Source organism: Phyllobates terribilis, unplaced genomic scaffold (genome assembly GCF_046119375.1).
Source record: "Phyllobates terribilis strain yellow unplaced genomic scaffold, ASM4611937v1 Scaffold_2754__1_contigs__length_108694, whole genome shotgun sequence".
NCBI lineage: Eukaryota > Metazoa > Chordata > Amphibia > Anura > Dendrobatidae > Phyllobates > Phyllobates terribilis.
Window position 1 is genome coordinate 35,001 of NW_027365509.1, and position 10,000 is coordinate 45,000.

Consider the following 10,000-nt stretch of genomic DNA (forward strand, 5'->3'; position numbering starts at 1 on the left):
TCACTTTTTTGAAAATTTCACTTTTTTGTGAAAACATCCGCTAAATGAGGTTCTAATATGTTAGAGGGCATCCCAGGAGGGCTCCAAATGTGTGGGTAAAATATATATCCCACAGGTGGAAAATTGAAAAAAAGTTGAAAAAAAAATTTTTTTGGGACTTAGAAAATTTTTCAACTTGTGTCAGACTTCCAGAGAGGGGAGCATGTCAGTGCGTGCATCCGATTTCAGTTCCAGAGCGATTGCTCCGATGAGTCCTTGATACTTTGTCGTTTTTTCAAAAAATTTCACTTTTTTGAAAATTTCACTTTTTTGTGAAAACATCCGCAAAATGAGGTTCTAATATGTTAGAGGGCATCCCAGGAGGGCTCCAAAAGTGTGGGTAAAATATATATCCCACAGGGGGAAAATTGAAAAAAAGTTGAAAAAAAAAATGTTTGGACTTAGAAAATTTTTCAACTTGTGTCAGACTTCCAGAGAGGGGAGCATGTCAGTGCGCGCATCCGATTTCAGTTCCAGAGCGATTCCTCCGATGAGTCCTTGATACTTAGTCGTTTTTGCCAAATTTTTCACTTTTTTGAAAATTTCACTTTTTTGTGAAAACATCCGCTAAATGAGGTTCTAATATGTTAGAGGGCATCCCGGGAGGGCTCCAAATGTGTGGGTAAAATATATATCCCACAGGTGGAAAATTGAAAAAAAGTTGAAAAAAAAATTTTTTGGGGACTTAGAAAATTTTCACACATGTGTCAGACTTCCAGAGAGGGGAGCATGTCAGTGCGCGCATCCGATTTCAGTTCCAGAGCGATTCGCGCGATGAGTCCTTGATACTTAGTCGTTTTTGCAAAATTTCTGACTTTTTGGAAAATTTCACAATTTTGTGAAAACTTCCACAAAATGAGGTTCTAGTATGTTAGAGGGCATCCCAGGAGGGCTCCAAAAGTGTGGGTAAAATATATATCCCACAGGGGGAAAATTGAAAAAAAGTTGAAAAAAAAAATTTTTGGGGACTTAGAAAATTTTTCAACTTTTGTCAGACTTCCAGACAGGGGAGCGTGTCAGTGCGCGCATCCGATTTCAGTTCCAGAGCGATTCGCGCGATGAGTCCTTGATACTTAGTCGTTTTTGCAAAATTTCTGACTTTTTGGAAAATTTCACAATTTTGTGAAAACTTCCACAAAATGAGGTTCTAGTATGTTAGAGGGCATCCCAGGAGGGCTCCAAAAGTGTGGGTAAAATATATATCCCACAGGGGGAAAATTGAAAAAAAGTTGAAAAAAAAAATTTTTGGGGACTTAGAAAATTTTTCAACTTTTGTCAGACTTCCAGACAGGGGAGCGGGTCAGTGCGCGCATCCGATTTCAGTTCCAGAGCGATTCGCGCGATGAGTCCTTGATACTTAGTCGTTTTTGGCAAAATTTCTGACTTTTTGAAAATTTCACAATTTTGTGAAAACTTCCACAAAATGAGGTTCTAGTATGTTAGAGGGCATCCCAGGAGGGCTCCAAAAGTGTGGGTAAAATATATATCCCACAGGGGGAAAATTGAAAAAAAGTTGAAAAAAAAAATTTTTGGGGACTTAGAAAATTTTTCAACTTTTGTCAGACTTCCAGACAGGGGAGCGTGTCAGTGCGCGCATCCGATTTCAGTTCCAGAGCGATTCGCGCGATGAGTCCTTGATACTTAGTCGTTTTTGGCAAAATTTCTGACTTTTTGAAAATTTCACAATTTTGTGAAAACTTCCACAAAATGAGGTTCTAGTATGTTAGAGGGCATCCCAGGAGGGCTCCAAAAGTGTGGGTAAAATATATATCCCACAGGGGGAAAATTGAAAAAAAGTTGAAAAAAAAAATTTTTGGGGACTTAGAAAATTTTCACACATGTGTCAGACTTCCAGAGAGGGGAGCATGTCAGTGCGCGCATCCGATTTCAGTTCCAGAGCGATTCGCGCGATGAGTCCTTGATACTTAGTCGTTTTTGGCAAAATTTCTGACTTTTTGAAAATTTCACAATTTTGTGAAAACTTCCACAAAATGAGGTTCTAGTATGTTAGAGGGCATCCCAGGAGGGCTCCAAAAGTGTGGGTAAAATATATATCCCACAGGGGGAAAATTGAAAAAAAGTTGAAAAAAAAAATTTTTGGGGACTTAGAAAATTTTCACACATGTGTCAGACTTCCAGAGAGGGGAGCATGTCAGTGCGCGCATCCGATTTCAGTTCCAGAGCGATTCGCGCGATGAGTCCTTGATACTTAGTCGTTTTTGGCAAAATTTCTGACTTTTTGAAAATTTCACAATTTTGTGAAAACTTCCACAAAATGAGGTTCTAGTATGTTAGAGGGCATCCCAGGAGGGCTCCAAAAGTGTGGGTAAAATATATATCCCACAGGGGGAAAATTGAAAAAAAGTTGAAAAAAAAAATTTTTGGGGACTTAGAAAATTTTTCAACTTGTGTCAGACTTCCAGAGAGGGGAGCATGTCAGTGCGCGCATCCGATTTCAGTTCCAGAGCGATTCGCGCGATGAGTCCTTGATACTTAGTCGTTTTTGCAAAATTTCTGACTTTTTGGAAAATTTCACAATTTTGTGAAAACTTCCACAAAATGAGGTTCTAGTATGTTAGAGGGCATCCCAGGAGGGCTCCAAAAGTGTGGGTAAAATATATATCCCACAGGGGGAAAATTGAAAAAAAGTTGAAAAAAAAAATTTTTGGGGACTTAGAAAATTTTCACACATGTGTCAGACTTCCAGAGAGGGGAGCATGTCAGTGCGCGCATCCGATTTCAGTTCCAGAGCGATTCGCGCGATGAGTCCTTGATACTTAGTCGTTTTTGCAAAATTTCTGACTTTTTGGAAAATTTCACAATTTTGTGAAAACTTCCACAAAATGAGGTTCTAGTATGTTAGAGGGCATCCCAGGAGGGCTCCAAAAGTGTGGGTAAAATATATATCCCACAGGGGGAAAATTGAAAAAAAGTTGAAAAAAAAAATTTTTGGGGACTTAGAAAATTTTTCAACTTTTGTCAGACTTCCAGACAGGGGAGCGTGTCAGTGCGCGCATCCGATTTCAGTTCCAGAGCGATTCGCGCGATGAGTCCTTGATACTTAGTCGTTTTTGGCAAAATTTCTGACTTTTTGAAAATTTCACAATTTTGTGAAAACTTCCACAAAATGAGGTTCTAGTATGTTAGAGGGCATCCCAGGAGGGCTCCAAAAGTGTGGGTAAAATATATATCCCACAGGGGGAAAATTGAAAAAAAGTTGAAAAAAAAAATTTTTGGGGACTTAGAAAATTTTCACACATGTGTCAGACTTCCAGAGAGGGGAGCATGTCAGTGCGCGCATCCGATTTCAGTTCCAGAGCGATTCGCGCGATGAGTCCTTGATACTTAGTCGTTTTTGCAAAATTTCTGACTTTTTGGAAAATTTCACAATTTTGTGAAAACTTCCACAAAATGAGGTTCTAGTATGTTAGAGGGCATCCCAGGAGGGCTCCAAAAGTGTGGGTAAAATATATATCCCACAGGGGGAAAATTGAAAAAAAGTTGAAAAAAAAAATTTTTGGGGACTTAGAAAATTTTCACACATGTGTCAGACTTCCAGAGAGGGGAGCATGTCAGTGCGCGCATCCGATTTCAGTTCCAGAGCGATTCGCGCGATGAGTCCTTGATACTTAGTCGTTTTTGCAAAATTTCTGACTTTTTGGAAAATTTCACAATTTTGTGAAAACTTCCACAAAATGAGGTTCTAGTATGTTAGAGGGCATCCCAGGAGGGCTCCAAAAGTGTGGGTAAAATATATATCCCACAGGGGGAAAATTGAAAAAAAGTTGAAAAAAAAAATTTTTGGGGACTTAGAAAATTTTCACACATGTGTCAGACTTCCAGAGAGGGGAGCATGTCAGTGCGCGCATCCGATTTCAGTTCCAGAGCGATTCGCGCGATGAGTCCTTGATACTTAGTCGTTTTTGCAAAATTTCTGACTTTTTGGAAAATTTCACAATTTTGTGAAAACTTCCACAAAATGAGGTTCTAGTATGTTAGAGGGCATCCCAGGAGGGCTCCAAAAGTGTGGGTAAAATATATATCCCACAGGGGGAAAATTGAAAAAAAGTTGAAAAAAAAAATTTTTGGGGACTTAGAAAATTTTCACACATGTGTCAGACTTCCAGAGAGGGGAGCATGTCAGTGCGCGCATCCGATTTCAGTTCCAGAGCGATTCGCGCGATGAGTCCTTGATACTTAGTCGTTTTTGGCAAAATTTCTGACTTTTTGAAAATTTCACAATTTTGTGAAAACTTCCACAAAATGAGGTTCTAGTATGTTAGAGGGCATCCCAGGAGGGCTCCAAAAGTGTGGGTAAAATATATATCCCACAGGGGGAAAATTGAAAAAAAGTTGAAAAAAAAAATTTTTGGGGACTTAGAAAATTTTTCAACTTTTGTCAGACTTCCAGACAGGGGAGCGTGTCAGTGCGCGCATCCGATTTCAGTTCCAGAGCGATTCGCGCGATGAGTCCTTGATACTTAGTCGTTTTTGGCAAAATTTCTGACTTTTTGAAAATTTCACAATTTTGTGAAAACTTCCACAAAATGAGGTTCTAGTATGTTAGAGGGCATCCCAGGAGGGCTCCAAAAGTGTGGGTAAAATATATATCCCACAGGGGGAAAATTGAAAAAAAGTTGAAAAAAAAAATTTTTGGGGACTTAGAAAATTTTCACACATGTGTCAGACTTCCAGAGAGGGGAGCATGTCAGTGCGCGCATCCGATTTCAGTTCCAGAGCGATTCGCGCGATGAGTCCTTGATACTTAGTCGTTTTTGCAAAATTTCTGACTTTTTGGAAAATTTCACAATTTTGTGAAAACTTCCACAAAATGAGGTTCTAGTATGTTAGAGGGCATCCCAGGAGGGCTCCAAAAGTGTGGGTAAAATATATATCCCACAGGGGGAAAATTGAAAAAAAGTTGAAAAAAAAAATTTTTGGGGACTTAGAAAATTTTCACACATGTGTCAGACTTCCAGAGAGGGGAGCATGTCAGTGCGCGCATCCGATTTCAGTTCCAGAGCGATTCGCGCGATGAGTCCTTGATACTTAGTCGTTTTTGGCAAAATTTCTGACTTTTTGAAAATTTCACAATTTTGTGAAAACTTCCACAAAATGAGGTTCTAGTATGTTAGAGGGCATCCCAGGAGGGCTCCAAAAGTGTGGGTAAAATATATATCCCACAGGGGGAAAATTGAAAAAAAGTTGAAAAAAAAAATTTTTGGGGACTTAGAAAATTTTTCAACTTGTGTCAGACTTCCAGAGAGGGGAGCATGTCAGTGCGCGCATCCGATTTCAGTTCCAGAGCGATTCGCGCGATGAGTCCTTGATACTTAGTCGTTTTTGGCAAAATTTCTGACTTTTTGAAAATTTCACAATTTTGTGAAAACTTCCACAAAATGAGGTTCTAGTATGTTAGAGGGCATCCCAGGAGGGCTCCAAAAGTGTGGGTAAAATATATATCCCACAGGGGGAAAATTGAAAAAAAGTTGAAAAAAAAAATTTTTGGGGACTTAGAAAATTTTTCAACTTTTGTCAGACTTCCAGACAGGGGAGCGTGTCAGTGCGCGCATCCGATTTCAGTTCCAGAGCGATTCGCGCGATGAGTCCTTGATACTTAGTCGTTTTTGGCAAAATTTCTGACTTTTTGAAAATTTCACAATTTTGTGAAAACTTCCACAAAATGAGGTTCTAGTATGTTAGAGGGCATCCCAGGAGGGCTCCAAAAGTGTGGGTAAAATATATATCCCACAGGGGGAAAATTGAAAAAAAGTTGAAAAAAAAAATTTTTGGGGACTTAGAAAATTTTCACACATGTGTCAGACTTCCAGAGAGGGGAGCATGTCAGTGCGCGCATCCGATTTCAGTTCCAGAGCGATTCGCGCGATGAGTCCTTGATACTTAGTCGTTTTTGCAAAATTTCTGACTTTTTGGAAAATTTCACAATTTTGTGAAAACTTCCACAAAATGAGGTTCTAGTATGTTAGAGGGCATCCCAGGAGGGCTCCAAAAGTGTGGGTAAAATATATATCCCACAGGGGGAAAATTGAAAAAAAGTTGAAAAAAAAAATTTTTGGGGACTTAGAAAATTTTCACACATGTGTCAGACTTCCAGAGAGGGGAGCATGTCAGTGCGCGCATCCGATTTCAGTTCCAGAGCGATTCGCGCGATGAGTCCTTGATACTTAGTCGTTTTTGCAAAATTTCTGACTTTTTGGAAAATTTCACAATTTTGTGAAAACTTCCACAAAATGAGGTTCTAGTATGTTAGAGGGCATCCCAGGAGGGCTCCAAAAGTGTGGGTAAAATATATATCCCACAGGGGGAAAATTGAAAAAAAGTTGAAAAAAAAAATTTTTGGGGACTTAGAAAATTTTCACACATGTGTCAGACTTCCAGAGAGGGGAGCATGTCAGTGCGCGCATCCGATTTCAGTTCCAGAGCGATTCGCGCGATGAGTCCTTGATACTTAGTCGTTTTTGCAAAATTTCTGACTTTTTGGAAAATTTCACAATTTTGTGAAAACTTCCACAAAATGAGGTTCTAGTATGTTAGAGGGCATCCCAGGAGGGCTCCAAAAGTGTGGGTAAAATATATATCCCACAGGGGGAAAATTGAAAAAAAGTTGAAAAAAAAAATTTTTGGGGACTTAGAAAATTTTCACACATGTGTCAGACTTCCAGAGAGGGGAGCATGTCAGTGCGCGCATCCGATTTCAGTTCCAGAGCGATTCGCGCGATGAGTCCTTGATACTTAGTCGTTTTTGGCAAAATTTCTGACTTTTTGAAAATTTCACAATTTTGTGAAAACTTCCACAAAATGAGGTTCTAGTATGTTAGAGGGCATCCCAGGAGGGCTCCAAAAGTGTGGGTAAAATATATATCCCACAGGGGGAAAATTGAAAAAAAGTTGAAAAAAAAAATTTTTGGGGACTTAGAAAATTTTTCAACTTTTGTCAGACTTCCAGACAGGGGAGCGTGTCAGTGCGCGCATCCGATTTCAGTTCCAGAGCGATTCGCGCGATGAGTCCTTGATACTTAGTCGTTTTTGGCAAAATTTCTGACTTTTTGAAAATTTCACAATTTTGTGAAAACTTCCACAAAATGAGGTTCTAGTATGTTAGAGGGCATCCCAGGAGGGCTCCAAAAGTGTGGGTAAAATATATATCCCACAGGGGGAAAATTGAAAAAAAGTTGAAAAAAAAAATTTTTGGGGACTTAGAAAATTTTCACACATGTGTCAGACTTCCAGAGAGGGGAGCATGTCAGTGCGCGCATCCGATTTCAGTTCCAGAGCGATTCGCGCGATGAGTCCTTGATACTTAGTCGTTTTTGCAAAATTTCTGACTTTTTGGAAAATTTCACAATTTTGTGAAAACTTCCACAAAATGAGGTTCTAGTATGTTAGAGGGCATCCCAGGAGGGCTCCAAAAGTGTGGGTAAAATATATATCCCACAGGGGGAAAATTGAAAAAAAGTTGAAAAAAAAAATTTTTGGGGACTTAGAAAATTTTTCAACTTTTGTCAGACTTCCAGACAGGGGAGCGTGTCAGTGCGCGCATCCGATTTCAGTTCCAGAGCGATTCGCGCGATGAGTCCTTGATACTTAGTCGTTTTTGGCAAAATTTCTGACTTTTTGAAAATTTCACAATTTTGTGAAAACTTCCACAAAATGAGGTTCTAGTATGTTAGAGGGCATCCCAGGAGGGCTCCAAAAGTGTGGGTAAAATATATATCCCACAGGGGGAAAATTGAAAAAAAGTTGAAAAAAAAAATTTTTGGGGACTTAGAAAATTTTTCAACTTTTGTCAGACTTCCAGACAGGGGAGCGTGTCAGTGCGCGCATCCGATTTCAGTTCCAGAGCGATTCGCGCGATGAGTCCTTGATACTTAGTCGTTTTTGGCAAAATTTCTGACTTTTTGAAAATTTCACAATTTTGTGAAAACTTCCACAAAATGAGGTTCTAGTATGTTAGAGGGCATCCCAGGAGGGCTCCAAAAGTGTGGGTAAAATATATATCCCACAGGGGGAAAATTGAAAAAAAGTTGAAAAAAAAAATTTTTGGGGACTTAGAAAATTTTTCAACTTTTGTCAGACTTCCAGACAGGGGAGCGTGTCAGTGCGCGCATCCGATTTCAGTTCCAGAGCGATTCGCGCGATGAGTCCTTGATACTTAGTCGTTTTTGGCAAAATTTCTGACTTTTTGAAAATTTCACAATTTTGTGAAAACTTCCACAAAATGAGGTTCTAGTATGTTAGAGGGCATCCCAGGAGGGCTCCAAAAGTGTGGGTAAAATATATATCCCACAGGGGGAAAATTGAAAAAAAGTTGAAAAAAAAAATTTTTGGGGACTTAGAAAATTTTCACACATGTGTCAGACTTCCAGAGAGGGGAGCATGTCAGTGCGCGCATCCGATTTCAGTTCCAGAGCGATTCGCGCGATGAGTCCTTGATACTTAGTCGTTTTTGCAAAATTTCTGACTTTTTGGAAAATTTCACAATTTTGTGAAAACTTCCACAAAATGAGGTTCTAGTATGTTAGAGGGCATCCCAGGAGGGCTCCAAAAGTGTGGGTAAAATATATATCCCACAGGGGGAAAATTGAAAAAAAGTTGAAAAAAAAAATTTTTGGGGACTTAGAAAATTTTCACACATGTGTCAGACTTCCAGAGAGGGGAGCATGTCAGTGCGCGCATCCGATTTCAGTTCCAGAGCGATTCGCGCGATGAGTCCTTGATACTTAGTCGTTTTTGCAAAATTTCTGACTTTTTGGAAAATTTCACAATTTTGTGAAAACTTCCACAAAATGAGGTTCTAGTATGTTAGAGGGCATCCCAGGAGGGCTCCAAAAGTGTGGGTAAAATATATATCCCACAGGGGGAAAATTGAAAAAAAGTTGAAAAAAAAAATTTTTGGGGACTTAGAAAATTTTTCAACTTGTGTCAGACTTCCAGAGAGGGGAGCATGTCAGTGCGCGCATCCGATTTCAGTTCCAGAGCGATTCGCGCGATGAGTCCTTGATACTTAGTCGTTTTCAGAAGTCACAATTTTGACTTCCAGGACCCGCAAAACGTTTGTAAATTGAGCCCGCTCCCCAGTTCCAAGCGTTTTGAGGTGTCCCCGGTTGCAGTAATGCAGCCTGCCCACTAGATGTCGCAAAAGAGACAAAAAGTGAAAAAGAACCAGAATGAGGAAATTCCAGGGAGCCGAATCCGCCTGACAGTTCCAGGCGATCGGGCACTTTTTTGCATGCGTCCCTAAAGTGGGTATAGGGTGACACTCCATGCAAAGACCCAGTTTTGCACACCACCGGCAGAATATATGAGAGAGAGGTACCTCTCAGCCCCGACACATTTCGACTCATTTAAGCTGGTTTTCACCTCCGTAGGCCTGGGTATGCGTTTTGGCTATGAGTCCCTGTTCGGCTGGAGGTCTGCACCTTGGCTGAACCCAGGCTTCCGCAGCTGCGTGGGGGGACTTTTGCCGGTCGCCTATCCCAAGTCAGAGAGGTGTTCCTGGGTTGAAGTGAGCCTGGCCAGACCCCCCCGCGGGCCCTGGTTCTCCACATGGGGGCGCCGTCAAGGCTAAAATCTGGATTTTTAGGCCGAGGAGAGGCTCCATGAGGGCGGATGCTTTTGTGGCTTCGACCCCAGTGCTGTTCCACATCCAGTACCCCCCCGCAAGGGCGCCTGTACCCGAGTCGCGCTTCCAGGACTCGTGGGCACGTATCTCCCGACGACAGGGGTTTGCAGCCTCCGTACTTGGGCAAGTCCCTACATGCACCCCTGCTCTTCCTCCGATCGATCTGGCGCAGCGCTCCCGGGTGGGGAGGTGGCGCCGCTCGCTCGGCCCGGGCTTTGGAGCCCGCGCTGGCTTAAGGTGAGCGGTCCCCTTCCTCCTCTACCCCCGGGCTTCCGACACCTATCTTTGGGCGCGCATGCCGGCCTCGCCTCCCGTCTG